This window comes from Pristiophorus japonicus, chromosome 5 (genome assembly GCF_044704955.1).
Source record: "Pristiophorus japonicus isolate sPriJap1 chromosome 5, sPriJap1.hap1, whole genome shotgun sequence".
NCBI lineage: Eukaryota > Metazoa > Chordata > Chondrichthyes > Pristiophoridae > Pristiophorus > Pristiophorus japonicus.
The window spans coordinates 304,211,088-304,237,715 of record NC_091981.1 but is presented as its reverse complement, the minus strand read 5'-3'; the positions used below and the strand labels follow the sequence as shown (position 1 = coordinate 304,237,715).

The 26,628-nt window shown below is 47.0% G+C and overlaps 1 protein-coding gene across 1 annotated transcript in view; it reads right to left on the bottom strand.

Moving 5' to 3' along the window:
- Positions 1-24,714, bottom strand: part of LOC139264790 (protein rapunzel-like) — a 118,848-nt gene extending 94,134 nt beyond the window's left edge. The window contains exon 1 of the mRNA XM_070881929.1: positions 24,487-24,714. The gene's annotated coding sequence lies outside the window, so the exon portion shown is untranslated. The remainder of the gene's footprint in view (positions 1-24,486) is intronic.
- Positions 24,715-26,628: the final 1,914 nt, after the last annotated feature.

Sequence of the window (26,628 nt, the reverse complement as noted above, 5' to 3'; positions counted from 1 at the left end):
TGTTTGGAGTCACTAATACTGGATCAGTCCTGGAGGAGAGAGAGTGTGGAGTCACTAATACTGGATCAGTCCTGAAGGAGAGAGAGTGTGGAGTCACTAATACTGGATCAGTCCTGGAGGAGAGAGAATGTCGAGTCACTAATACTGGGTCAGTCCTGGAGGAGTGAGATTGTGGAGTTACTAATTCTGGATCAGTCATGGAGTAGAGAGAGTATGGAGTCACTAATACTGGATCAGTCCTGGAGGAGAGAGAGTGTGGAGTCACTAATACTGGATCAGTACTGGAGTAGAGAGTGTGTGGAGTCACTAATACTATATCAGTCCTGGAGCATAGTGAGGGTTTAGTCACTCACTCTGGATCTGTCCTGGAGTAGAGATAGTGTGAAGTCACGAATACTGGATCAGTCCTGGAGCAGAGTGAGGGTGTAGTCACTAATACTGGATCAATCATGGAATAGAGTGTGGAGTCACTAATGCTGGATCAGTCCTGGAGGAGAGAGTATGGATTCACTAATACTGGATCAGTCCTGGAGTAGAGAGATTGTGGAGTCACGAAAATTGGTTCAGTACTGGAGGAGAGAGAGTGTGGAGTCACTAATACTGGATCAGTCCTGGAGGAGAGAGAGTGTGGTGTCACAAATACTGGATCAGTCCTGGAGTAGAGAGAGTGTGGATTCACTAATACTGGATCCGTCCTGGAGTAGAGAGATTGTGGAGTCACTAAAACTGGATCAGTCCTGGAGCAGAGAGAGTGTGGAGTCACTAAAACCGGATCAGTCATGGAGTAGAGAGATTGTGGAGTCACTAATACGAGATCAGTCCTGGAGCAGAGAGAGTGTGGAGTCACTAAAACTGGATCAGTCCTGGAGAGAGACATTGTGGACTCATGAATACTGGATTGTCCTGGAGCAGAGAGAGTCTGGAGTCACTAATTCTGGATCACTCCTGGAGTAGAGTGTGTGTGGAGTCAATAATACTGGTTCCGTCCTTGAACAGAGAGAGTGTGGAGTCACGAATACTGGATCAGTCCCGGTGCAGATAGATTGTGAAGTCACAAATACTGGATCAGTCCTGGAGTGCATAGAGTGTGGAGTCACTAAGACTGGATCAGTTCTGGAGTAGAGAGTGTGTGGTGTCGCTAATACTGGATCAGTCCTGGAGCAGAGAGATTGTGGAGTCTCTAATACTGGATCAGTCCTGGAGCAGAGAGATTGTGGTGTCACCAAAAGTGGATCAGCCCTGGAGCAGAGAGAGTGTGGAGTCACTAATTCTTGATCAGTCCTGGAGTAGAGAGAGTGTGGAATCACTAATACTGGATCAGTCCTGGAGTAGAGGGAATTTGGAGTCACTAATAATGGATCAGTCCTGGAGGAGAGAGAGTGTGGAGTCACTAATACTGGATCAGTCCTGGAGGAGAGAGAGTGTGGAGTCACTAATACTGGATCAGTCCTGGAGCAGAGAGAGTGTGGAGTCACTAAAACCGGATCAGTCATGGAGTAGAGAGATTGTGGAGTCACTAATACGAGATCAGTCCTGGAGCAGAGAGAGTGTGGAGTCACTAAAACTGGATCAGTCCTGGGGCAGAGAGATTCTGGACTCATGAATACTGGATTACCCTGGAGCAGAGAGCGTCTGGAGTCACTAATTCTGGATCACTCCTGGAGTAGAGAGTATGTGGAGTCAAGAATACTGGTTCCGTCCTTGAACAGAGAGAGTGTGGAGCCACGAATATGGGATCAGTCCTGGAGCAGAGAGATTGTGGAGTCACCAATACTGGATCAATCCTGGAGCAGTGAGAGTGTGGAGTCACTCATACTGGATCAGGCCTGGAGGAGAGAGAGTGTGGAGTCACTAATTCTGGATCAGTGCTGGAGTAGAGAGAGAGTGGAGTCACTAATACTGGATCAGTACTGGAGTAGAGAGTGTTTGGAGTCAGTAATACAGGATCAGTCCTGGAGGAGAGAGAGTTTGGAGTCACTAATACTGGATCAGTCCTGGAGGAGAGAGAGTTTGGAGTCACTAATACTGGATCAGTCCTGGAGGAGAGAGAGTGTGGAGTCACAAATACTGGATCAGTCCTGGAGGAGAGAGATTGTGGAGTCACTAATTCTGGATCAGTCCTGGAGTAGAGAGATTGTGGCGTCACTAATACTGGATCAGTCCTGGAGGAGAGAGAGTGTGGAGTCACTAATACTGAATCAATCCTGGAGTAGAGAGAATGTGGAGTCACTAATAGTGGATAAGTCCTGGAGAAAATACATTATGGAGTGACTAAAACTGGATCAGTCATGGAGTAGAGAGATTGTGGAGTCAATAATACTGGATCAGTCCTGGAGCAGAGAGATTGTAGAGTCACTAAAACTGCATCAGTCCTTGAGCAGAGAGATTGTGGAATCACGAATACTGCATTATCATGGAGCAGAGAGAGTGTGGAGTCACTAATTCTGGATCAGTCCTGGAGCAGAGAGATTGTGGACTCACAAATACTGGATTATCATGGAGCAGAGAGAGTGTGGAGTCACTAATTGTGGACCACTCCTGGAGTAGAGACTGTGTGGAGTGAATAATACTGGTTCCGTCCTTGAACATAGAGAGTTTGGAGTCACTAATACTGGATCAGTCCTGGAGTAGAGAGAGTGTGGAGTCACGAATACTGGATCAGTCCCGGAGCAGTGAGACAGTGAAGTCACTAATGCTGGATCAGTCATGCAGTGGAGCGAGTGTAGAGATACTAATACTGGATCAGTTCTGGAGTAGAGAGAGTGTGGAGTCACTAATAGTGGATCCGTCCTGGAGCAGAGAGAGTGTGGATTCACTAATATTGGATCAGTCCTGGAGCAGAGAGATTGTGGAGTCACTAAAACTGGATCAGTCATGGAGTAGAGAGATTGTGGAGTCAATACTACTGGATCCGTCCTGGAGAAGATAGTGTGGAATCAATAATACTGGTTCCGTCCTTGAACAAAGAGAGTTTGGAGTCACTAATACTGGATCAGAACTTGAACAGAGAGAGTGTGGAGTCAGTAATACTGGATCAGTCCTGGATTAGAGAGAGTACAGAGTGACTAATACTGGATCAGTGCTGGAGTAGAGAGAGTGTGGATTCACTAATACTGGATCAGTCCTGGCACAGAGAGAGTGTGGAGTGACGAATGCTGGATCAGTCCTGGAGAAGGTAGTTATGGAGTCACGAATGCTGGATTAGTCCTAAAACAGAGAGCACATGGTGTCACGAATAATGGATCCGTACCGGAGTAGAGAGATTGTGGAGTCACTAATACTGGATCAGTCCTGGAGCAGAGAGTATGGAGTGACGAATGCTGGATCTGTCCTGCAACAGAGTGTGTGTGGGGTCACTCATAATCGATCAGTACTGGAGTAGAGAGATTGTGGAATCACAAATTCTGGATCAGTCCTGGAGTAGAGAGATTGTGGAATCACAAATTCTGGATCAGTCCTGGAGTAGAGAGATTGTGGAGTCACGAAAATTGGATCAGTACTGGAGGAGAGAGAGTGTGGAGTCACTAATACTGGATCAGTCCTGGAGCAGAGAGAGTGTGGAGTCACTAAAACTGGATCAGTCATGGAGTAGAGAGATTGTGGAGTCACTAATACTGGATCAGTCCTGGAGCAGAGAGAGTGTGGAGTCACTAATACTGGATCAGTCCTGAAGGAGAGAGAGTGTGGAGTCACTAATACTGGATCAGTCCTGAAGGAGAGAGAGTGTGGAGTCACTAATACTGGATCAGTCCTGGAGCAGAGAGAGTGTGGAGTCACTAATTCTGAATCAGTCCTGGAGTAGAGAGAGTGTGGACTCATGAATACTGGATTGTCCTGGAGCAGAGAGAGTCTGGAGTCACTAATTCTGGATCACTCCTGGAGTACCGTGTGTGTGGACTCAATAACACTGGTTCCGTCCTTGAACAGAGAGAGTGTGGAGTCACGAATACTGCATCAGTCCCGGTGCAGAGAGAGTGTGGAGTCACTAATACTGGATCAGTCCCGGTGCAGAGAGATTGTGAAGTCACTAATACTGGATCAGTCCTGGTGTGCATAGAGTGTGGAGTCACGAATACTGGATCAGTTCTGGAGTAGGGAGAGTGTGGTGTCACTAATACCAGATCAGTCCTGGTGCAGAGAGATTGTGGAGTCTCTAATACTGGATCAGTCCTGGAGCAGAGAGTTAGTGGTGTCACCAAAAGTGGATCAGCCCTGGAGCAGAGAGAGTGTGGAGTCACCAATACTGGATCAGTCCTGGAGGAGGGAGAGTGTAGAGTCACAAATTATGGATCAGTCCTGGAGTAGAGAGAGTGTGGAATCACTAATACTGGATCAGTCCTGGAGTAGAGTGTGTTTGGAGTCACTAATAATGGATCAGTCCTGGAGGAGAGAGAGTGTGGAGTCACTCATTCTGGATCAGTCCTGGAGTAGAGTGAGTGTGGAGTCACTAATACTGGTTCAGTCCTGGAGCAGAATGGTTGTGGAGTCACTAATACTGTAGCAGTCCTGGAGCAGAGAGATTGTGGTGTCACTGATGCAGGATTAGTCCTGGAGCAGAGAGATTGTGGAGCCACTAAAACTGTATCAGTCCTGGAGCAGAGAGATTGTGGACTCACGAATACTGGATTACCTTGGAGCAGAGAGAGTCTGGAGTCACTAATACTGGATCAGTCCTGAAGCAGAGAGAGTGCGGAGTCACTAATACTGGATCAGTCCTGGAACAGAGAACGCGTGGTGTCAGGAACAATGGCTCCGTACCGGAGTAGAGATATTGTGGAGTCATAATACTGGATCACTCCTGGAGTAGAGAGTGTTTGGAGTCACTAATAATGGATCAGTCCTGGAGGAGAGAGAGTGTGGAGTCACGAATACTGGATCAGTCCTGGAGGAGAGAGAGTGTGGTGTCACTAATACTGGATCAGTCCTGGAGGAGAGAGAGTTTGGTGTCACAAATAATGGATCAGTCCTGGAGGAGAGAGGGTGTGGAATCACTAATACTGCATCAGTCCTGGAGGAGAGAGAGTGTGGAGTCACTAATACTGGATCAGTCCTGGAGCAGAGAGAGTGTGGAGTCACTGATGCTGGATTAGTCCTGGAGCAGAGAGATTGTGGAGACACTAAAACTGTATCAGTCCTGGAGCAGAGAGATTGTGGACTCATGAATATTGGATTATCCTGGAGCAGAGAGAGTCTGGAGTCACTAATTCTGGATAACTCCTGGAGTAGAGAGTATGTGGTGTCAATAATACTGGTTACATCCTTGAACAGAGAGAGTGTGGAGTAACAAATACTGGATCAGTCCTGGAGGAGAGAGAGTTTGGTGTCACTAATACTGGATCAGTCCTGGAGGAGAGAGAGTGTGGAGTCACTAATACTGGATCAGTCCTGGAGGAGAGAGAGTTTGGAGTCACTAATACTGCATCAGTCCTGGAGGAGAGAGATTGTGGAGTCACTAATTCTGGATCAGTCCTGGAGTAGAGAGAGTGTGGAATCACAAATACTGTATCAGTCCTGGAGCAGAGAGAGTGCGGAGTCACTGATACTGGATTAGTCCTGGAGCAGAGAGATTGTGGAGACACTAAAACTGTATCAGTCCTGGGGCAGAGAGATTCTGGACTCATGAATACTGGATTACCCTGGAGCAGAGAGCGTCTGGAGTCACTAATTCTGGATCACTCCTGGAGTAGAGAGTATGTGGAGTCAAGAATACTGGTTCCGTCCTTGAACAGAGAGAGTGTGGAGCCACGAATATGGGATCAGTCCTGGAGCAGAGAGATTGTGGAGTCACCAATACTGGATCAATCCTGGAGCAGTGAGAGTGTGGAGTCACTCATACTGGATCAGGCCTGGAGGAGAGAGAGTGTGGAGTCACTAATTCTGGATCAGTGCTGGAGTAGAGAGAGAGTGGAGTCACTAATACTGGATCAGTACTGGAGTAGAGAGTGTTTGGAGTCAGTAATACAGGATCAGTCCTGGAGGAGAGAGAGTTTGGAGTCACTAATACTGGATCAGTCCTGGAGGAGAGAGAGTTTGGAGTCACTAATACTGGATCAGTCCTGGAGGAGAGAGAGTGTGGAGTCACAAATACTGGATCAGTCCTGGAGGAGAGAGATTGTGGAGTCACTAATTCTGGATCAGTCCTGGAGTAGAGAGATTGTGGCGTCACTAATACTGGATCAGTCCTGGAGGAGAGAGAGTGTGGAGTCACTAATACTGAATCAATCCTGGAGTAGAGAGAATGTGGAGTCACTAATAGTGGATAAGTCCTGGAGAAAATACATTATGGAGTGACTAAAACTGGATCAGTCATGGAGTAGAGAGATTGTGGAGTCAATAATACTGGATCAGTCCTGGAGCAGAGAGATTGTAGAGTCACTAAAACTGCATCAGTCCTTGAGCAGAGAGATTGTGGAATCACGAATACTGCATTATCATGGAGCAGAGAGAGTGTGGAGTCACTAATTCTGGATCAGTCCTGGAGCAGAGAGATTGTGGACTCACAAATACTGGATTATCATGGAGCAGAGAGAGTGTGGAGTCACTAATTGTGGACCACTCCTGGAGTAGAGACTGTGTGGAGTGAATAATACTGGTTCCGTCCTTGAACATAGAGAGTTTGGAGTCACTAATACTGGATCAGTCCTGGAGTAGAGAGAGTGTGGAGTCACGAATACTGGATCAGTCCCGGAGCAGTGAGACAGTGAAGTCACTAATGCTGGATCAGTCATGCAGTGGAGCGAGTGTAGAGATACTAATACTGGATCAGTTCTGGAGTAGAGAGAGTGTGGAGTCACTAATAGTGGATCCGTCCTGGAGCAGAGAGAGTGTGGATTCACTAATATTGGATCAGTCCTGGAGCAGAGAGATTGTGGAGTCACTAAAACTGGATCAGTCATGGAGTAGAGAGATTGTGGAGTCAATACTACTGGATCCGTCCTGGAGAAGATAGTGTGGAATCAATAATACTGGTTCCGTCCTTGAACAAAGAGAGTTTGGAGTCACTAATACTGGATCAGAACTTGAACAGAGAGAGTGTGGAGTCAGTAATACTGGATCAGTCCTGGATTAGAGAGAGTACAGAGTGACTAATACTGGATCAGTGCTGGAGTAGAGAGAGTGTGGATTCACTAATACTGGATCAGTCCTGGCACAGAGAGAGTGTGGAGTGACGAATGCTGGATCAGTCCTGGAGAAGGTAGTTATGGAGTCACGAATGCTGGATTAGTCCTAAAACAGAGAGCACATGGTGTCACGAATAATGGATCCGTACCGGAGTAGAGAGATTGTGGAGTCACTAATACTGGATCAGTCCTGGAGCAGAGAGTATGGAGTGACGAATGCTGGATCTGTCCTGCAACAGAGTGTGTGTGGGGTCACTCATAATCGATCAGTACTGGAGTAGAGAGATTGTGGAATCACAAATTCTGGATCAGTCCTGGAGTAGAGAGATTGTGGAATCACAAATTCTGGATCAGTCCTGGAGTAGAGAGATTGTGGAGTCACGAAAATTGGATCAGTACTGGAGGAGAGAGAGTGTGGAGTCACTAATACTGGATCAGTCCTGGAGCAGAGAGAGTGTGGAGTCACTAAAACTGGATCAGTCATGGAGTAGAGAGATTGTGGAGTCACTAATACTGGATCAGTCCTGGAGCAGAGAGAGTGTGGAGTCACTAATACTGGATCAGTCCTGAAGGAGAGAGAGTGTGGAGTCACTAATACTGGATCAGTCCTGAAGGAGAGAGAGTGTGGAGTCACTAATACTGGATCAGTCCTGGAGCAGAGAGAGTGTGGAGTCACTAATTCTGAATCAGTCCTGGAGTAGAGAGAGTGTGGACTCATGAATACTGGATTGTCCTGGAGCAGAGAGAGTCTGGAGTCACTAATTCTGGATCACTCCTGGAGTACCGTGTGTGTGGACTCAATAACACTGGTTCCGTCCTTGAACAGAGAGAGTGTGGAGTCACGAATACTGCATCAGTCCCGGTGCAGAGAGAGTGTGGAGTCACTAATACTGGATCAGTCCCGGTGCAGAGAGATTGTGAAGTCACTAATACTGGATCAGTCCTGGTGTGCATAGAGTGTGGAGTCACGAATACTGGATCAGTTCTGGAGTAGGGAGAGTGTGGTGTCACTAATACCAGATCAGTCCTGGTGCAGAGAGATTGTGGAGTCTCTAATACTGGATCAGTCCTGGAGCAGAGAGTTAGTGGTGTCACCAAAAGTGGATCAGCCCTGGAGCAGAGAGAGTGTGGAGTCACCAATACTGGATCAGTCCTGGAGGAGGGAGAGTGTAGAGTCACAAATTATGGATCAGTCCTGGAGTAGAGAGAGTGTGGAATCACTAATACTGGATCAGTCCTGGAGTAGAGTGTGTTTGGAGTCACTAATAATGGATCAGTCCTGGAGGAGAGAGAGTGTGGAGTCACTCATTCTGGATCAGTCCTGGAGTAGAGTGAGTGTGGAGTCACTAATACTGGTTCAGTCCTGGAGCAGAATGGTTGTGGAGTCACTAATACTGTAGCAGTCCTGGAGCAGAGAGATTGTGGTGTCACTGATGCAGGATTAGTCCTGGAGCAGAGAGATTGTGGAGCCACTAAAACTGTATCAGTCCTGGAGCAGAGAGATTGTGGACTCACGAATACTGGATTACCTTGGAGCAGAGAGAGTCTGGAGTCACTAATACTGGATCAGTCCTGAAGCAGAGAGAGTGCGGAGTCACTAATACTGGATCAGTCCTGGAACAGAGAACGCGTGGTGTCAGGAACAATGGCTCCGTACCGGAGTAGAGATATTGTGGAGTCATAATACTGGATCACTCCTGGAGTAGAGAGTGTTTGGAGTCACTAATAATGGATCAGTCCTGGAGGAGAGAGAGTGTGGAGTCACGAATACTGGATCAGTCCTGGAGGAGAGAGAGTGTGGTGTCACTAATACTGGATCAGTCCTGGAGGAGAGAGAGTTTGGTGTCACAAATAATGGATCAGTCCTGGAGGAGAGAGGGTGTGGAATCACTAATACTGCATCAGTCCTGGAGGAGAGAGAGTGTGGAGTCACTAATACTGGATCAGTCCTGGAGCAGAGAGAGTGTGGAGTCACTGATGCTGGATTAGTCCTGGAGCAGAGAGATTGTGGAGACACTAAAACTGTATCAGTCCTGGAGCAGAGAGATTGTGGACTCATGAATATTGGATTATCCTGGAGCAGAGAGAGTCTGGAGTCACTAATTCTGGATAACTCCTGGAGTAGAGAGGATGTGGTGTCAATAATACTGGTTACATCCTTGAACAGAGAGAGTGTGGAGTAACAAATACTGGATCAGGCCTGGAGGAGAGAGAGTGTGGAGTCACTAACACTGGATCAGTACTGGAGTAGAGAGTGTTTGGAGTCACTAATACTGGATCAGTCCTGGAGGAGAGAGAGTGTGGAGTCACTAATACTGGATCAGTCCTGGAGGAGAGAGAGTGTGGAGTCACTAATACTGGATCAGTCCTGGAGGAGAGAGAGTGTGGTGTCACTAATACTGGATCAGACCTGGAGGAGAGAGAGTTTGGAGTCACTAATACTGGATCAGTCCTGGAGGAGAGAGAGTGTCGAGTCACTAATACTGGATCAGTCCTGGAGGAGTGAGATTGTGGAGTTACTAATTCTGGATCAGTCATGGAGTAGAGAGAGTATGGAGTCACTAATACTGGATCAGTCCTGGAGGAGAGAGAGTGTGGAGTCACTAATACTGGATCAGTACTGGAGTAGAGAGTGTGTGGAGTCACTAATACTGTATCAGTCCTGGAGCATAGTGAGGGTGTAGTCACTCATACTGGATCTGTCCTGGAGTAGAGATAGTGTGAAGTCACTAATACTGGATCAGTCCTGGAGCAGAGTGAGGGTGTAGTCACTAATACTGGATCAATCATGGAATAGAGTGTGGAGTCACTAATGCTGGATCAGTCCTGGAGGAGAGAGTATGGATTCACTAATACTGGATCAGTACTGGAGTAGAGAGTGTGGAGTCACTGATGCAGGTTAAGTCCTGGAGCAGAGAGTGAGGATTCACTAATACTGGATCAGGGCAGCAGCAGAGAGAATGTGGAGTCACTAATACTGGATCAGTCCTGGAGTCGAGAGAGTGTGGAGTCACTATACTGCATCAGTCCTGGAGCAGAGAGTATGGAGTGACGAATGCTGGATCTGTCCTACAATAGAGTGTGTGTGGGGTCACTCATAATCGATCAGTACTGGAGTGGAGAGATTGTGGAATCACAAATTCTGGATCAGTCCTGGAGTAGAGAGATTGTGGAGTCACTATTACTGGATCAGTCCTGGAGGAGAGAGAGTGTGGAGTCACTAATGCTGGATCAGTCCTGGAGTAGAGAGAGTGTGGATTCACTAATACTGGATCCGTCCTGGAGTAGAGAGATTGTGGAGTCACTAAAACTGCATCAGTCCTGGAGCAGAGAGAGTGTGGAGTCACTAAAACCGTATCAGTCATGGAGTAGAGAGATTGTGGAGTCACTAATACTAGATCAGTCCTGGAGCAGAGAGAGTGTGGAGTCACTAAAACTGGATCAGTCCTGGAGAGAGAGATTGTGGACTCATGAATACTGGATTGGCCTGGAGCAGAGAGAGTCAGGAGTCACTAATTCTGGATCACTCCTGGAGTAGAGTATGTGTGGAGTCAATAATACTGGTTCCGTCCTTGAACAGAGAGAGTGTGGAGTCACGAATACTGGATCAGTCCCGGTGCAGATAAATTGTGAAGTCACAAATACTGGATCAGTCCTGGAGTGCATAGAGTGTGGAGTCACTAAGACTGGATCAGTTCTGGAGTAGAGAGTGTGTGGTGTCACTAATACTGGATCAGTCCTGGAGCAGAGAGATTGTGGAGTCTCTAATACTGGATCAGTCCTGGAGCAGAGAGATTGTGGTGTCACCAAAAGTGGATCAGCCCTGGAGCAGAGAGAGTGTGGAGTCACTACTTCTTGATCAGTCCTGGAGTAGAGAGAGTGTGGAATCACTAATACTGGATCAGTCCTGGAGTAGAGAGAATTTGGAGTCACTAATAATGGATCAGTCCTGTAGGAGAGAGAGTGTGGAGTCACTAATACTGGATCAGTCCTGGAGGAGAGAGAGTGTGGAGTCACTAATACTGGATCAGTCCTGGAGGAGAGAGAGTTTGGTGTCACTAATACTGGATCAGTCCTGGAGGAGAGAGAGTGTGGATTCACCAATACTGGATCGGGCCTGGAGCAGAGAGAGTGTGGAGTCAGTAATACTGGATCAGTCCTTGAGCAGAGAGGGTGTGGAATCACTAATACTGGATCAGTCCTGGAGCTGAGAGAGTGTGCAGTCACTAATACTGGATCAGTCCTGCAGCAGATTGAGGGTGTAGTCACTAATACTGGATCAGTCATGGAATAGAGTGTGGAGTCACTAATACAGGATCCGTCCTCGAGCAGTGACTGAGGAGTCATAATACTGGATCAGTCCTGGATTAGAGAGAGTACAGAGTCACTAATACTGGATCAATGCGGGAGTAGAGAGAGTGTGGATTCACTAATACTGGATCAGTCCTGGAGGAGAGAGAGTGTGGAGTCACTAATACTGGATCAGTCCTGGAGTAGAGAGAGTGTGGATTCACTAATACTGGATCCGTCCTGGAGTAGAGAGATTGTGGAGTCACTAAAACTGGATCAGTCCTGGAGCAGAGAGAGTGTGGAGTCACTAAAACCGGATCAGTCATGGAGTAGAGAGATTGTGGAGTCACTAATACCAGATCAGTCCTGGAGCAGAGAGAGTGTGGAGTCACTAAAACTGGATCAGTCCTGGAGAGAGAGATTGTGGACTCATGAATACTGGATTGGCCTGGAGCAGAGAGAGTCAGGAGTCACTAATTCTGGATCACTCCTGGAGTAGAGTATGTGTGGAGTCAATAATACTGGTTCCGTCCTTGAACAGAGAGAGTGTGGAGTCACGAATACTGGATCAGTCCCGGTGCAGATAAATTGTGAAGTCACAAATACTGGATCAGTCCTGGAGTGCATAGAGTGTGGAGTCACTAAGACTGGATCAGTTCTGGAGTAGAGAGTGTGTGGTGTCACTAATACTGGATCAGTCCTGGAGCAGAGAGATTGTGGAGTCTCTAATACTGGATCAGTCCTGGAGCAGAGAGATTGTGGTGTCACCAAAAGTGGATCAGCCCTGGAGCAGAGAGAGTGTGGAGTCATTACTTCTTGATCAGTCCTGGAGTAGAGAGAGTGTGGAATCACTAATACTGGATCAGTCCTGGAGTAGAGAGAATTTGGAGTCACTAATAATGGATCAGTCCTGTAGGAGAGAGAGTGTGGAGTCACTAATACTGGATCAGTCCTGGAGGAGAGAGAGTGTGGAGTCACTAATACTGGATCAGTCCTGGAGGAGAGAGAGTTTGGTGTCACTAATACTGGATCAGTCCTGGAGGAGAGAGAGTGTGGATTCACCAATACTGGATCGGGCCTGGAGCAGAGAGAGTGTGGAGTCAGTAATACTGGATCAGTCCTTGAGCAGAGAGGGTGTGGAATCACTAATACTGGATCAGTCCTGGAGCTGAGAGAGTGTGCAGTCACTAATACTGGATCAGTCCTGCAGCAGATTGAGGGTGTAGTCACTAATACTGGATCAGTCATGGAATAGAGTGTGGAGTCACTAATACAGGATCCGTCCTCGAGCAGTGACTGAGGAGTCATAATACTGGATCAGTCCTGGATTAGAGAGAGTACAGAGTCACTAATACTGGATCAATGCGGGAGTAGAGAGAGTGTGGATTCACTAATACTGGATCAGTCCTGGAGGAGAGAGAGTGTGGAGTCACTAATACTGGATCAGTCCTGGAGTAGAGAGAGTGTGGATTCACTAATACTGGATCCGTCCTGGAGTAGAGAGATTGTGGAGTCACTAAAACTGGATCAGTCCTGGAGCAGAGAGAGTGTGGAGTCACTAAAACCGGATCAGTCATGGAGTAGAGAGATTGTGGAGTCACTAATACCAGATCAGTCCTGGAGCAGAGAGAGTGTGGAGTCACTAAAACTGGATCAGTCCTGGAGAGAGAGATTGTGGACTCATGAATACTGGATTGTCCTGGAGCAGAGAGAGTCTGGAGTCACTAATTCTGGATCACTCCTGGAGTAGAGTGTGTGTGGAGTCAATAATACTGGTTCCGTCCTTGAACAGAGAGAGTGTGGAGTCACGAATACTGGATCAGTCCCGGTGCAGATAAATTGTGAAGTCACAAATACTGGATCAGTCCTGGAGTGCATAGAGCGTGGAGTCACTAAGACTGGATCAGTTCTGGAGTAGAGAGTGTGTGGTGTCACTAATACTGGATCAGTCCTGGAGCAGAGAGATTGTGGAGTCTCTAATACTGGATCAGCCCTGGAGCAGAGAGAGTGTGGAGTCACTACTTCTTGATCAGTCCTGGAGTAGAGAGAGTGTGGAATCACTAATACTGGATCAGTCCTGGAGTAGAGAGAATTTGGAGTCACTAATAATGGATCAGTCCTGGAGGAGAGAGAGTGTGGAGTCACTAATACTGGATCAGTCCTGGAGGAGAGAGAGTGTGGAGTCACTAATACTGGATCAGTCCTGGAGGAGAGAGAGTTTGGTGTCACTAATACTGGATCAGTCCTGGAGGAGAGAGAGTGTGGATTCACCAATACTGGATCGGTCCTGGAGCAGAGAGAGTGTGGAGTCAGTAATACTGGATCAGTCCTTGAGCAGAGAGGGTGTGGAATCACTAATACTGGATCAGTCCTGGAGCTGAGAGAGTGTGCAGTCACTAATACTGGATCAGTCCTGCAGCAGATTGAGGGTGTAGTCACTAATACTGGATCAGTCATGGAATAGAGTGTGGAGTCACTAATATAGGATCCGTCCTCGAGCAGTGAGTGTGGAGTCATAATACTGGATCAGTCCTGGATTAGAGAGAGTACAGAGACACTAATACTGGATCAGTGCTGGAGTAGAGAGAGTGTGGATTCACTAATACTGGATCAGTCCTGGAGCAGAGAGAGTGCGGAGTCACTGATACTGGATTAGTCCTGGAGCAGAGAGATTGTGGAGACACTAAAACTGTATCAGTCCTGGGGCAGAGAGATTCTGGACTCACGAATACTGGATTACCCTGGAGCAGAGAGCGTCTGGAGTCACTAATTCTGGATCACTCCTGGAGTAGAGAGTATGTGGAGTCAAGAATACTGGTTCCGTCCTTGAACAGAGAGAGTGTGGAGCCACGAATACTGGATCAGTTCTGGAGCAGAGAGATTGTGGAGTCACCAATACTGGATCAATCCTGGAGCAGTGAGAGTGTGGAGTCACTAATACTGGATCAGTCCTGGAGGAGAGAGATTGTGGAGTCACTAATTCTGGATCAGTCCTGGAGTAGAGAGAGTGTGGAGTCACTAATACTGGATCAGTCCTGGAGGAGAGAGAGTGTGGAATCACGAATACTGGATCAGTCCTGGAGGAGAGAGAGTGTGGAGTCACTAATTCTGGATCAGTCCTGGAGTAGAGAGAGTGTGGAATCACTAATACTGGATCAGTCCTGGAGTAGAGAGAGTTTGGAGTCACTAATAATGGATCAGTCCTGGAGGAGAGAGAGTGTGGAGTCACTAATACTGCATCAGTCCTGGAGGAGAGAGAGTGTGGAGTCACTAATTCTGGATCAGTCCTGGAGTAGAGATAGTGTGGAGTCACTAATACTGGTTCAGTCCTGGAGCAGAGAAATTGTGGAGTCACTAATATTGTATCAGTCCTGGAGCAGAGAGATTATGGAGTCACGAATACTGGATCAGTCCTGGAGCAGAGAGTGTCCGGAGTCACGAATACTGCATCAGTCCTGGAGGAGAGAGATTGTGGAGTCACTAATACTGCATCAGTCCTGGAGCTGAGAGAGTGTGGACTCATGAATACTGGATTGTCCTGGAGCAGAGAGAGTCTGGAGTCACTAATTCTGGATCACTCCTGGAGTAGAGTATGTGTGGAGTCAATAACACTGGTTCCGTCCTTGAACAGAGAGAGTGTGGAGTCACGAATACTGGATCAGTCCTGGAGGAGAGAGATTGTGGAGTCACTAAAACTGGATCAGTCCTGGAGCAGAGAGATTGTGGACTCATGAATACTGGATTGTCCTGGAGCAGTGAGAGTCTGGAGTCACTAATTCTGGATCACTCCTGGAGTAGAGTGCGTATGGAGTCAATAACACTGGTTCCGTCCTTGAACAGAGAGAGTGTGGAGTCACGAATACTGGATCAGTCCCGGTGCAGAGAGATTGTGAAGTCACTAATACTGGATCAGTCCTGGAGCAGAGAGATTGTGGAGTCTCTAACACTGGATCAGTCCTGGAGCAGAGAGATTGTGGAGTCTCTAACACTGGATCAGTCCTGGAGCAGAGAGATTGTGGTGTCACCAAAAGTGGATCAGCCCTGGAGCAGAGAGAGTTTGGAGTCACTAATACTGGATCAGTCCTGGAGGAGAGAGAGTGTGGAGTCACTAATTCTGGATCAGTCCTGGAGTAGATAGAGTGTGGAATCACTAATACTGGATCAGTCCTGGAGTAGAGAAAGTTTGGAGTCACTAATAATGGATCAGTCCTGGAGCAGAGAGAGTGTGGAGTCACTAATACTGCATCAGTCCTGGAGAAGAGAGAGTGTGGAGTCACTCTTTCTGGATCAGTCCTGGAGCAGAGAGATTGTGGAGTCACTAATACTGGATCAGTACTGGAGCAGAGAGAGTGTGGAGTCACTGATGCAGGATTAGTCCCGGAGCAGAGAGATTGTAGAGACACTAAAACTGTATCAGTCCTGGAGCAGATAGATTGTGGACTCACGAATACTGGATTATCCTGGAGCAGAGAGATTGTGGAGTCACAAATACTGGATCAGTCCTGGAGAAGAGAAAGAATGTAGTCACAAGTACTGGATCAGTCCTGGAGCAGAGAGAGTGTGGAGTCACTGATGCTGGATTAGTCCTGGAGCAGAGAGATTGTGGAGACAATAAAACTGTATCAGTCCTGGAGCAGAGAGATTGTGGACTCACGAATACTTGATTACCCTGGAGCAGAGAGTGTCTGGAGTCACTAATTCTGGATCACTCCTGGAGTAGAGAATATGTGGTGTCAATAATTCTGGTTCCGTCCTTGAACAGAGAGAGTGTGGAGTCACGAATACTGGATCAGTCCTGGAGCAGAGAGATTGTGGAGTCACCAATACTGGATCAATCCTGGAGCAGAGAGAGTGTGGAGTCACAAATACAAGATCAGTAGTGGAGTCGAGAGTGTGTGGAGTTACTAATACTGGATCAGTCCTGGAGCAGTGTGACGGTGTAGTCACTAATACTGCATCAATCATGGAATAAAGTGTGGAGTCACTAATGCTGGATCAGTCCTGGAGGAGAGAGTATGGATTCACTAATACTGGATCAATGCTGGAGTAGAGAGAGTGCGAAGTCACTAATACTGGATCAGGGCAGCAGCAGAGTGAGGGTGTAGTCACTAATACTGGATCAGTCATGGAATAGAGTGTGGAGTCACTAATACAGGATCCGTCCTCGAGCAGTGAGTGTGGAGTCAGTAATACTGGATCAGTCCTGGATTAGAGAGAGTACAGAGTCACTAATACTGGATCAATGCTGGAGTAGAGAGAGTGTGGATTCACTAATACTGGATCAGTCCTGGTACAGAGAGAGTGTGGAGTGACGAATGCTGGAATAGTCCTGGAACAGAGAGCACGTGGTGTCACGAATAATGGATCCGTACCGGAGTAGAGAGATTGTGGAGTCACTAATACTGGATCACTCCTGGAGTAGAGAGTATGGAGTCACTAATGCTGGATCAGTCCTGGAACAGAGACCGTGTGGGGTCACTAATACTGGATCAGTACTGGAGTAGAGAGAGTGTGGACTCATTAATACTGGAACAGTCCTGGAGAAGAGAGACTGTGAAGTCAATAATACTGGATCAGTCCTGGAGTGGAGCGAGTGTGGAGTCACTAATACTGGATCAGTTCTGGAGTAGAGAGAGTGTGGACTCATTAATACTGGAACAGTCCTGGAGCAGAGAGATTGTGGAGTCAGTAATACTGGATCAGTCCTGGAGCAGAGAGATTGTGGAGTCACTAATACTGGATCAGTCCCGGAGCAGAGAGATTGTGGAGTCACCAATACTGGATCAGTCCTGGAGCAGAGAGAGTGTGAAGTCACGAATACTGGATCAGTCATCGAACAGAGAGAGAGTCTGGAGTCACTCATACTGGATCATTCCTGGAGCAGAGTGAGGATGTAATCACGAATACTGGATCAGTCATGGATTAGAGTGTGGAGTCCCAAATACTGAATCCGTCCTGGAGCAGTGAGTGTGGAGTCAGTAATACTGGATCAGACCTGGATTAGAGAGAGTACAGACACTAATACTGGATCAGTGCTGGAGCAGAGAGAGTGTGGATTCATTAGTACTGGATCAGTCCTGGTAGAGAGAGAGTGCGAAGTCACTAATTCTGGATCAGTCCTGGAACAGAGAACGCATGGTGTCACGAATAATGGATCCGTACCGGTGTAGAGAGATTGTGGAGTCACTAATGCTGGATCACTCCTGGACTAGCGAGTATGGAGTCATGAATGCTGGATCAGTCCTGGAACCGAGAGCGTGTGGGGTCACTCACAATGGATCAGTACTGGAGTAGAGAGAGTGTGGAGTCACTAATTCTGGATCAGTCCTGGAGTAGAGAGATTGTGGCGTCACTAATACTGGATCAGTCCTGGAGGAGAGAGAGTGTGGAGTCACTAATACTGAATCAATCCTGGAGTAGAGAGAATGTGGAGTCACTAATAGTGGATCAGTCCTGGAGAAAATACATTGTGGAGTGACTAAAACTGGATCAGTCATGGAGTAGAGAGATTGTGGAGTCAATAATACTGGATCAGTCCTGGAGTAGAGAGAGTGTGGCGTCACTAATACTGGATCAGTCCTGGAGCAGAGAGATTGTAGAGTCACTAAAACTGCATCAGTCCTTGAGCAGAGAGATTGTGGAATCACGAATACTGCATTATCATGGAGCAGAGAGAGTGTGGAATCACTAATTCTGGATCAGTCCTGGAGCAGAGAGATTGTGGACTCACAAATACTGGATTATCATGGAGCAGAGAGAGTGTGGAGTCACTAATTGTGGACCACTCCTGGAGTAGAGACTGTGTGGAGTGAATAATACTGGTTCCGTCCTTGAACATAGAGAGTTTGGAGTCACTAATACTGGATCAGTCCTGGAGTAGAGAGAGTGTGGAGTCACTAATACTGGATCAGTCCCGGAGCAGTGAGACAGTGAAGTCACTAATGCTGGATCAGTCCTGCAGTGGAGAGAGTATAGAGACACTAATACTGGATCAGTTCTGGAGTAGAGAGAGTGTGGAGTCACTAATACTGGATCAGTCCTGGAGCAGAGAGATTGTGGAGTCACTAAAACTGGATCAGTCATGGAGTAGAGAGATTGTGGAGTCAATACTACTGGATCCGTCCTGGAGTGGAGAGAGTGTGGAGTCACTAATACTGGATCAGTCCTGGAGCAGAGAGAGTGTGGAGTCACTAATACTGGATCAGTCCTGGAGCAGAGAGAGTGTAGAGTCACTAATTCTGGATCACTCCTGGAGTAGATAGTGTGGAATCAATAATACTGTTTCCGTCCTTGAACAAAGAGAGTTTGGAGTCACTAATACTGGATCAGAACGTGAACAGAGAGAGTGTGGAGTCACTAATTCTGGATCAGTCCTGGAGTCGAGAGAGTGTGGAGTCACTAATACTGGATCAGACCTGGAGCAGAGAGATTGTGGAGTCACTAAAACTGCATCAGTCCTGGAGCAGAGAGATTGTGGACTCACGAATACTGGATTATACTGGAGCAGACAGAGTCTGGAGTTACTAATTCTGGATCACTACTGGAGTAGAGAGTGTGTGGAGTCAATAATACTGGTTCCGTCCTGGAGTAGAGAGAGTGTGGAGTCACTAATACTGGATTAGTCCTGGAGCAGAGAGATTGTGGAGTGACTAAAACTGGATCAGTCCTGGAGTAGAGAGTATGGAGTGACGAATGCTGGATCTGTCCTGCAACAGAGTGTGTGTGGGGTCACTCATAATCAATCAGTACTGGAGTAGAGAGATTGTGGAGTCACAAATTCTGGATCAGTCCTGGAGTAGAGAGATTGTGGAATCACGAATTCTGGATCAGTCCTGGAGTAGAGAGATTGTGGAGTCACTAATTCTGGATTAGTCCTGGAGTAGAGAGATTGTGGAGTCACTAATACTGAATCAATCCTGGAGCAGAGAGATGCTGGAGGTACTAAAACTGGTTCAGTCATGGAGTAGAGAGATTGTGGAGTCACTAATACTGGACCAGTTCTGGAGTAGAGAGAGTGTGGATTCACTAATACTGGATCAGTCCTGGTAGAGAGAGAGTGCGGCGTCACGAATGCTGGATCAGTTCTGGAGTAGAGAGATTGTGGAGTCAATACTACTGGATCCGTCCTGGAGTGGAGAGAGTGTGGAGTCACTAATACTGGATCAGTCCTGGAGCAGAGAGAGTGTGGAGTCACTAATACTGGATCAGTCCTGGAGCAGAGAGAGTGTAGAGTCACTAATTCTGGATCACTCCTGGAGTAGATAGTGTGGAATCAATAATACTGTTTCCGTCCTTGAACAAAGAGAGTTTGGAGTCACTAATACTGGATCAGAACGTGAACAGAGAGAGTGTGGAGTCACTAATTCTGGATCAGTCCTGGAGTCGAGAGAGTGTGGAGTCACTAATACTGGATCAGACCTGGAGCAGAGAGATTGTGGAGTCACTAAAACTGCATCAGTCCTGGAGCAGAGAGATTGTGGACTCACGAATACTGGATTATACTGGAGCAGACAGAGTCTGGAGTTACTAATTCTGGATCACTACTGGAGTAGAGAGTGTGTGGAGTCAATAATACTGGTTCCGTCCTGGAGTAGAGAGAGTGTGGAGTCACTAATACTGGATTAGTCCTGGAGCAGAGAGATTGTGGAGTGACTAAAACTGGATCAGTCCTGGAGTAGAGAGTATGGAGTGACGAATGCTGGATCTGTCCTGCAACAGAGTGTGTGTGGGGTCACTCATAATCAATCAGTACTGGAGTAGAGAGATTGTGGAGTCACAAATTCTGGATCAGTCCTGGAGTAGAGAGATTGTGGAATCACGAATTCTGGATCAGTCCTGGAGTAGAGAGATTGTGGAGTCACTAATTCTGGATTAGTCCTGGAGTAGAGAGATTGTGGAGTCACTAATACTGAATCAATCCTGGAGCAGAGAGATGCTGGAGGTACTAAAACTGGTTCAGTCATGGAGTAGAGAGATTGTGGAGTCACTAATACTGGACCAGTTCTGGAGTAGAGAGAGTGTGGATTCACTAATACTGGATCAGTCCTGGTAGAGAGAGAGTGCGGCGTCACGAATGCTGGATCAGTTCTGGAACAGAGAACGCCTGGTGTCACGAATAAGGGATCTGTACCGGAGTAGAGAGATTGTGGAGTCACTAATACTGGATCACTCCTGGAGTAGAGAGTATGGAGTCACGAATGCTGGATCAGTCCTGGAACAGAGAGCGTGTGGGGTCACTCATCATGGATCAGTACTGGAGTAGAATGAGTGTGGAGTCACTAATTCTGGATCAGTCCTAGAGTAGAGAGATTGTGGATACACTGATACTGGATCAGTCCTGGAGCAGAGAGATTGTAGAGTCACTAAAACTGGATCCGTCCTGGAGTAGAGAGAGTTTGGAGTCACTAATATTGGATCAGTCCTGGAGTATAGAGAGTTTGGAGTCACTAATAGTGGATCCGTCCTGGAGAAGAGAGAGTGTGGAGTCACTAATACTGGATCAGACCTTGAACAGAGAGAGTGTGGAGTCACTAATTCTGGATCAGTCCTGGAGTAGAGAGAGTGTGGATACACTGATACTGGATCAGTCCTGGAGCAGAGAGATTGTAGAGTCACTAAAACTGGATCCGTCCTGGAGTAGAGAGAGTTTGGAGTCACTAATATTGGATCAGTCCTGGAGTATAGAGAGTTTGGAGTCACTAATTCTGGATCAGTCCTGGAGTAGAGAGAGTGTGGAGTCACTAATACTGGATCAAGCCTGGAGCAGAGAGAGTGTGGAGTCACTAATACTGGATCAAGCCTGGAGCAGAGAGAGTGTGGATTCACTAATCCTGGATCTGTCCTGGAGTAAAGAGATTGTGGAGTCACTAATACTGGAAAATATCTGAAGCAGTGAGAGGGTGGATTCACTAAAACTGGATCAGTCCTGGAGAAGAGAGAGTCTCGAGTCACTAATTCTGCATCATTCCTGGAGTAGAGAGAGTGTGGATTCACTAATACTGGATCAGTCCTGGAGTAGAAATTGTAGAGTCACTAGTACCGGATCAGTCCTAAAGTAGAGAGAGTGTGGATACACTGATACTGGATCAGTCCTGGGGTAGAGAGATTGCGGAGTCACTAATACTGGATCAGTCCTGGGGTAGAGAGAGTGCGGAGTCACTAATACCTGATCAGTCCTGGAGCAGAGAGTGTGTTAAGTCACTGATATTGGATCAGTCCTGAAGTAGAGAGACTGTGGCGTAACTAATACTGGATCAGTCCAGGAGTAGAGAAGATGTGGAGTCACTAATACTGGATCAGTCCTGAGTAGAGAAAGTGTGGAGTCACTAATACTGGATCAGTCTTGGAACAGTGAGTGTGGAGTCACTAATTTTGGATCAGTCCTGGAGTAGAGAGAGAGTGGAGTCACTTTTTCTGGAACATCCTGGAGTAGATTGATGTATCACTTTGCAGATGATACAATAATTGTCTGTGTGGTTGATAATGAAGAAGAAAGTTGCAAACTGCGGGAGAATATCCCGTAACTGGTCAGGGGGACAGAACAGTGGCAAATGGAATTCAATCCGAATAAATGGGAGACTGTGCATTTGGGAGGTCTAACAAGGGAAGACACATCAAATGTTGGGACACTGAGAGGTATAGTTCAACAGAAGTGTTGGACTAACAAATCTAGAGCCCGTTGGATGTTTAGGGACATACAGGGTAGGATAAAGTAAAAAAGGGAAGCTGATAACAGATACCGAGTGCTAAATACTGCAGAATCTCTCGAGGAGTACAGAAAGTCCAGGGATGAAAAATTCTTGCCAAGTAAAATCAAGTAAAATATATTAAGTGCAAGAGATAACTAAAAGGGCAGGGCCTATTCGAGACCATGAGGGTAATCTGTGTGTGGAGACGGAAGATGTGGGTATGGTCCTTAATGAATACTTTGCGTCTGCTTTCACTAAAGAGAGGAGTGATGCTGAAATTGCTTCCAGGGAGGAGGAGTGTGAAATATTAGATGAAATAAATATAGTAAGAGAGGAAGTATTAAGGTTTGACAGTGGATAAATCCCCAGGCCCAGATGAAATGTATTCCTGCCTGTTAAGAGAAGCAAAAGAGGAAATAGCAGAGGCTCTAACCATCATTTTCCAGTCCTCTCTGGCTACAGGCGTGGTGCTGAATGACTGGAGGACAGCTAACGGGGTACTCTTGATTAAAAATGGAGAAAGGGATAGACTGAGTAATTACAGGCCAGTCAGCTAACCTCGGTGTGGTAAAATTATTGGAACAAATTCTGATTGACAGGATAAATCTTCATTTAGAAAGACATGGATTAATCAAGGACAGACAGCATGAATTTGTGAAGGAAAGTTGTGTCTGACAAGCTTGATTGAATTTCTCGAGGAGGTAACCAGGAGGGTCGATGAGGGCAGTGCGTATATGGACTTTAGCAAAGCTTTTGATAAGGTCCCACATGGCAGACTGGTCATGAAAGTAAAAGCCCATGGGATCCAGGGCAAAGTGGCAAGTTGGATCCAAAATTGTCTCAGAGGCAGGAAGCAAAGGGTAATGGTTGATGGGTGTTTTTGTGATTGTAAGGCTGTATCCAGTGCGGTTCCGCAGGGCTCAGTACTGGGTCCCTTGCTTTTTGTGGCATTTATCAATGATTAAGACTTGAATATAGGGGGTATGATTAAGAAGTTTGCAAATTATACAATAATTGGCTGTGTGGTTGATAATGAAGAAGAAAGCTGCAGACTGCAAGAAGATATCAATGAACTGGTCAGGTGGGCAGAACAGTGACAAATGGAATTCAATTGGGAGAAGTGTGAGGTAATGCAAATGGGGAAGGCAAACAGGCAACGGAATACACATTAAATGGTAGGACACTGAGAAGTATAGAGGAACAGAGGGACCTGGGACTGCATGTCCACAGATCCCTGAAGGAAGCAGGCCAGGTAGATAAGGTGATTAAGAAGACATACGGAATACATGCCTTTATTAGCGAGGCATATAATACAAGAGCAGGGAGGTTATGCTTGAACTGTATAAAACACTGGTTAGGTCACAGCTGGAGTACTGCGTGCAGTTCTGGTCACCACATTACAGGAAAGATGTGATTGCATTGGAGAGGGTACAGAGGAGATTTACAAAATTGTTGCCTGGACTGGAGAATTTTAACAATTATGAGAGATTGGATAGGCTGAGCGGGGACCGTATTGAGGTGTATAAAATTATGAGGGGTCTGGGTAGAGTGGATCGGACGGAATATTTCCCTTAGCAGAGAGGTCAACAACCCGGGGCTATATATTTAAGTTTAAATAGGGGGAGGTTTAGAGGGGATTTGAAGGGAAATGTCTTCACCCAGAGGGTAGTGAGGGTCTGGAACTCACTGCCTGAAAGGGTGGTAGAGACAGAAACCCTCACCACATTTAAACAGTACCTGGATGTGCATCTGAAGTGCTGTAACCTGCAGGGCTACGGACCGAGAGCTGGAAAGTGGGATTAGGCTGGGTAGCTCTTGGTCGGCCGGTGCGGACACGATGGGCCGAAAATGTTGCATGTGCTTAAATTTGTATGAGTCAATGATTCAGTAAGATCACCTCTCATTCTTCTAAATTCCAATGAGTATAGGCCAAACCTGCTAAAACTTTCCTCATAAGATAACCCCTTCATCTCCGAGAAATCAACCTGGTCAACCTTCTCTGTACAGCCGCCAATGCAAGTATATCCCTCCTTAAATACACAGACCAAAACTGTACGCAGTACTCCAGGTGTGGCCTCACCAATACCCTGTACCGTTGTAGCAGGACTTCTCTGCTTTTATACTCTATCCCCCTTGCAATAAAGGCAAACATTCCATTTGCCCTACTGATTATTACTGTACCTGCATACTAACTTTTTGTGCTCCACATACAAGGATACCCAGATCCCTCTGATCCTCATCATTCTGTTATCTCTCTCCATTTATATAATATTTTATTTTCCTATTCTTGCGACCAAAGTGGATAACCTCACATTTCCCACATTATACCGTGTAACCGATTGATCGCGATCGAGGAACAAGAGCGATTGAAAGGAGTTGGACTTCACCTGTCTGCCGTTGGACGCACTGCTCTGTCCTGGGGAAGGTCAGCACGGATCCGGCTCTCGCTCTGCTCCGGCTCCGGGTCTCTCTCGCTCTGCTCCGGCTCCGGGTCTCTCTCTCTCTCTGCTCCGGCTCCGGGTCTCTCTCTCTCTCTGCTCCGGCTCCAGTCTCTCTCTCTCTGCTCCGGCTGCGGGTTCTGTGACCTCTCTCGCTCTGAGCTGAGCCTTTTCTAGCACAGAGCCCCCGCCCTGACATTTAAACAATGATCCTGTCAGCAGCTTCCATTCCAGATAACTCAGTGACAGGAGGTGGAGCCGTACCAGAGAAATATTTGCCGAAAGCAAGAATCAATAGCAGCCCCAGTCTGCATCAAACCTTGACGTAAACCCTAAACCCAACCAGACTCTAACCCTAATCCGCACAATAACCAGCAAAGCCCGGAGCCCAACATAACCCTCAACTCTAATCCCAAACCCAACTTAAATACACACACAAACCCAACCACAACTCCAAGTACACCCCAAAACCCAACTTCAACAGCAAATACACCCCTAAACACAACTCCAACCCCAAATCTACCCCTATTTTCTATTGCCCGAGTTGACTGTATTGCCACAGTTGACTATATTGCCCCATTTGACTCTATTGACCCAGTTGACTGCATTGCCCCAATTGACTGCATTGCCCCAATTTACTGTATTGCCCCAGTTCACTTTATTAACCTAGTTAACTCTATTACCCAAGCTGATTGTATTACCCCAGTTGATTGTATTACCCTAGTTGACTGTATTTCCCCAGTTGACTGTATTGCCCCAGTTGACTGTATTGCCCCAGATGACTGTGTTGCCCCAGTTGACTCTATTGCCCCAGTTGACTGTATTGCCCCAGTTGACTCGATTTCCCCAGTTGACTGCATTGCCCCAATAGACTGCATTGCCCCAATTGACTTTATTGCCCCAATTGACTCCATTGCCCCAGTTGACTTTATTGCTTCCAGTTGAATGTGTTGCTCCCAGTTGAGTGTATTGCCCCAGTTGTCCGAATTGTTCCAGTTGACTTTATTGCCTCAGTTGCATGCATTGTCCCAGTTGACTGTATTACCCCAGTTGACTGTATTACCCCAGTTGACTCTATTACCCCAGGTGACTCTATTACCCCAGGTGACTATATTTCCCCAGGTGACTGTATTACCCCAGTTTACTGTATTACCTCAGTTGACTGTATTATCCCATTTGACTGTATTGTCCCAGTTGACAGTGTTGCAACAGTTGACTGTATTGCCCGACTTGACTGTATTTTCCCAGATGACTGTATTGCCCGAGATGCCTCTCTTGCACCATTTAACTGCATTGCCACAGTTGACTGTATTGCCCCAGTTGACTATATTGCCCCAGTTGACTACATGTGCGGGAAGTGTATCCTCCTCCAGCTCCTGACGGTCCGCGTTACGGAGTTGGAGCTGAGGGTGGATTCACTCTGGAGCATCCACAATACTGAGAATGACGTGAGTAGCACGTGGAGCGAGTTGGTTGTACCGCAGGGAAAGGGTCCACAGCCAGATAGGGAATGGAAGACCAACAGGAAGAGCACTGCAAGGAAGGTAGTGCAGGGGCCCCCTGTGGTCATCCCCCTGCAAAACAGATACACTGCTTTTGGTACTGTTGGGGGAGATGACTCATCAGGGGAGAGCAGCAGCAGCCAAGTTCATGGCACCGTGGCTGGCTCTGTTGCACAGGAGGGCAGGAAAAAGAGTGGGAGAGCGATAGTGATAGGGGATTCAATTGTAAGGGGAATAGATAGGCGTTTCTGCGGCCGCAACCGAGACTCCAGGATGGTATGTTGCCTCCCTGGTGCAAGGGTCAAGGATGTCTTGGAGCGGGTGCAGGACATTCTAAAAAGGGAGGGAGATAAGCCAGTTGTCGTGGTGCACATTGGTACCAACGACATAGGTAAAAAAAGGGATGAGGTCCTACGAAATGAATTTAAGGAGCTAGGAGCTAAATTAAAAAGTAGGACCTCAAAAGTAGTAATCTCGGGATTGCTACCAGTGCCACGTGCTAGTCAGAGCAGGAATCGCAGGATAGCGCAGATGAATGTGTGGCTTGAGCAGTGGTGCAGCAGGGAGGGATTCAAATTCCTGGGGCATT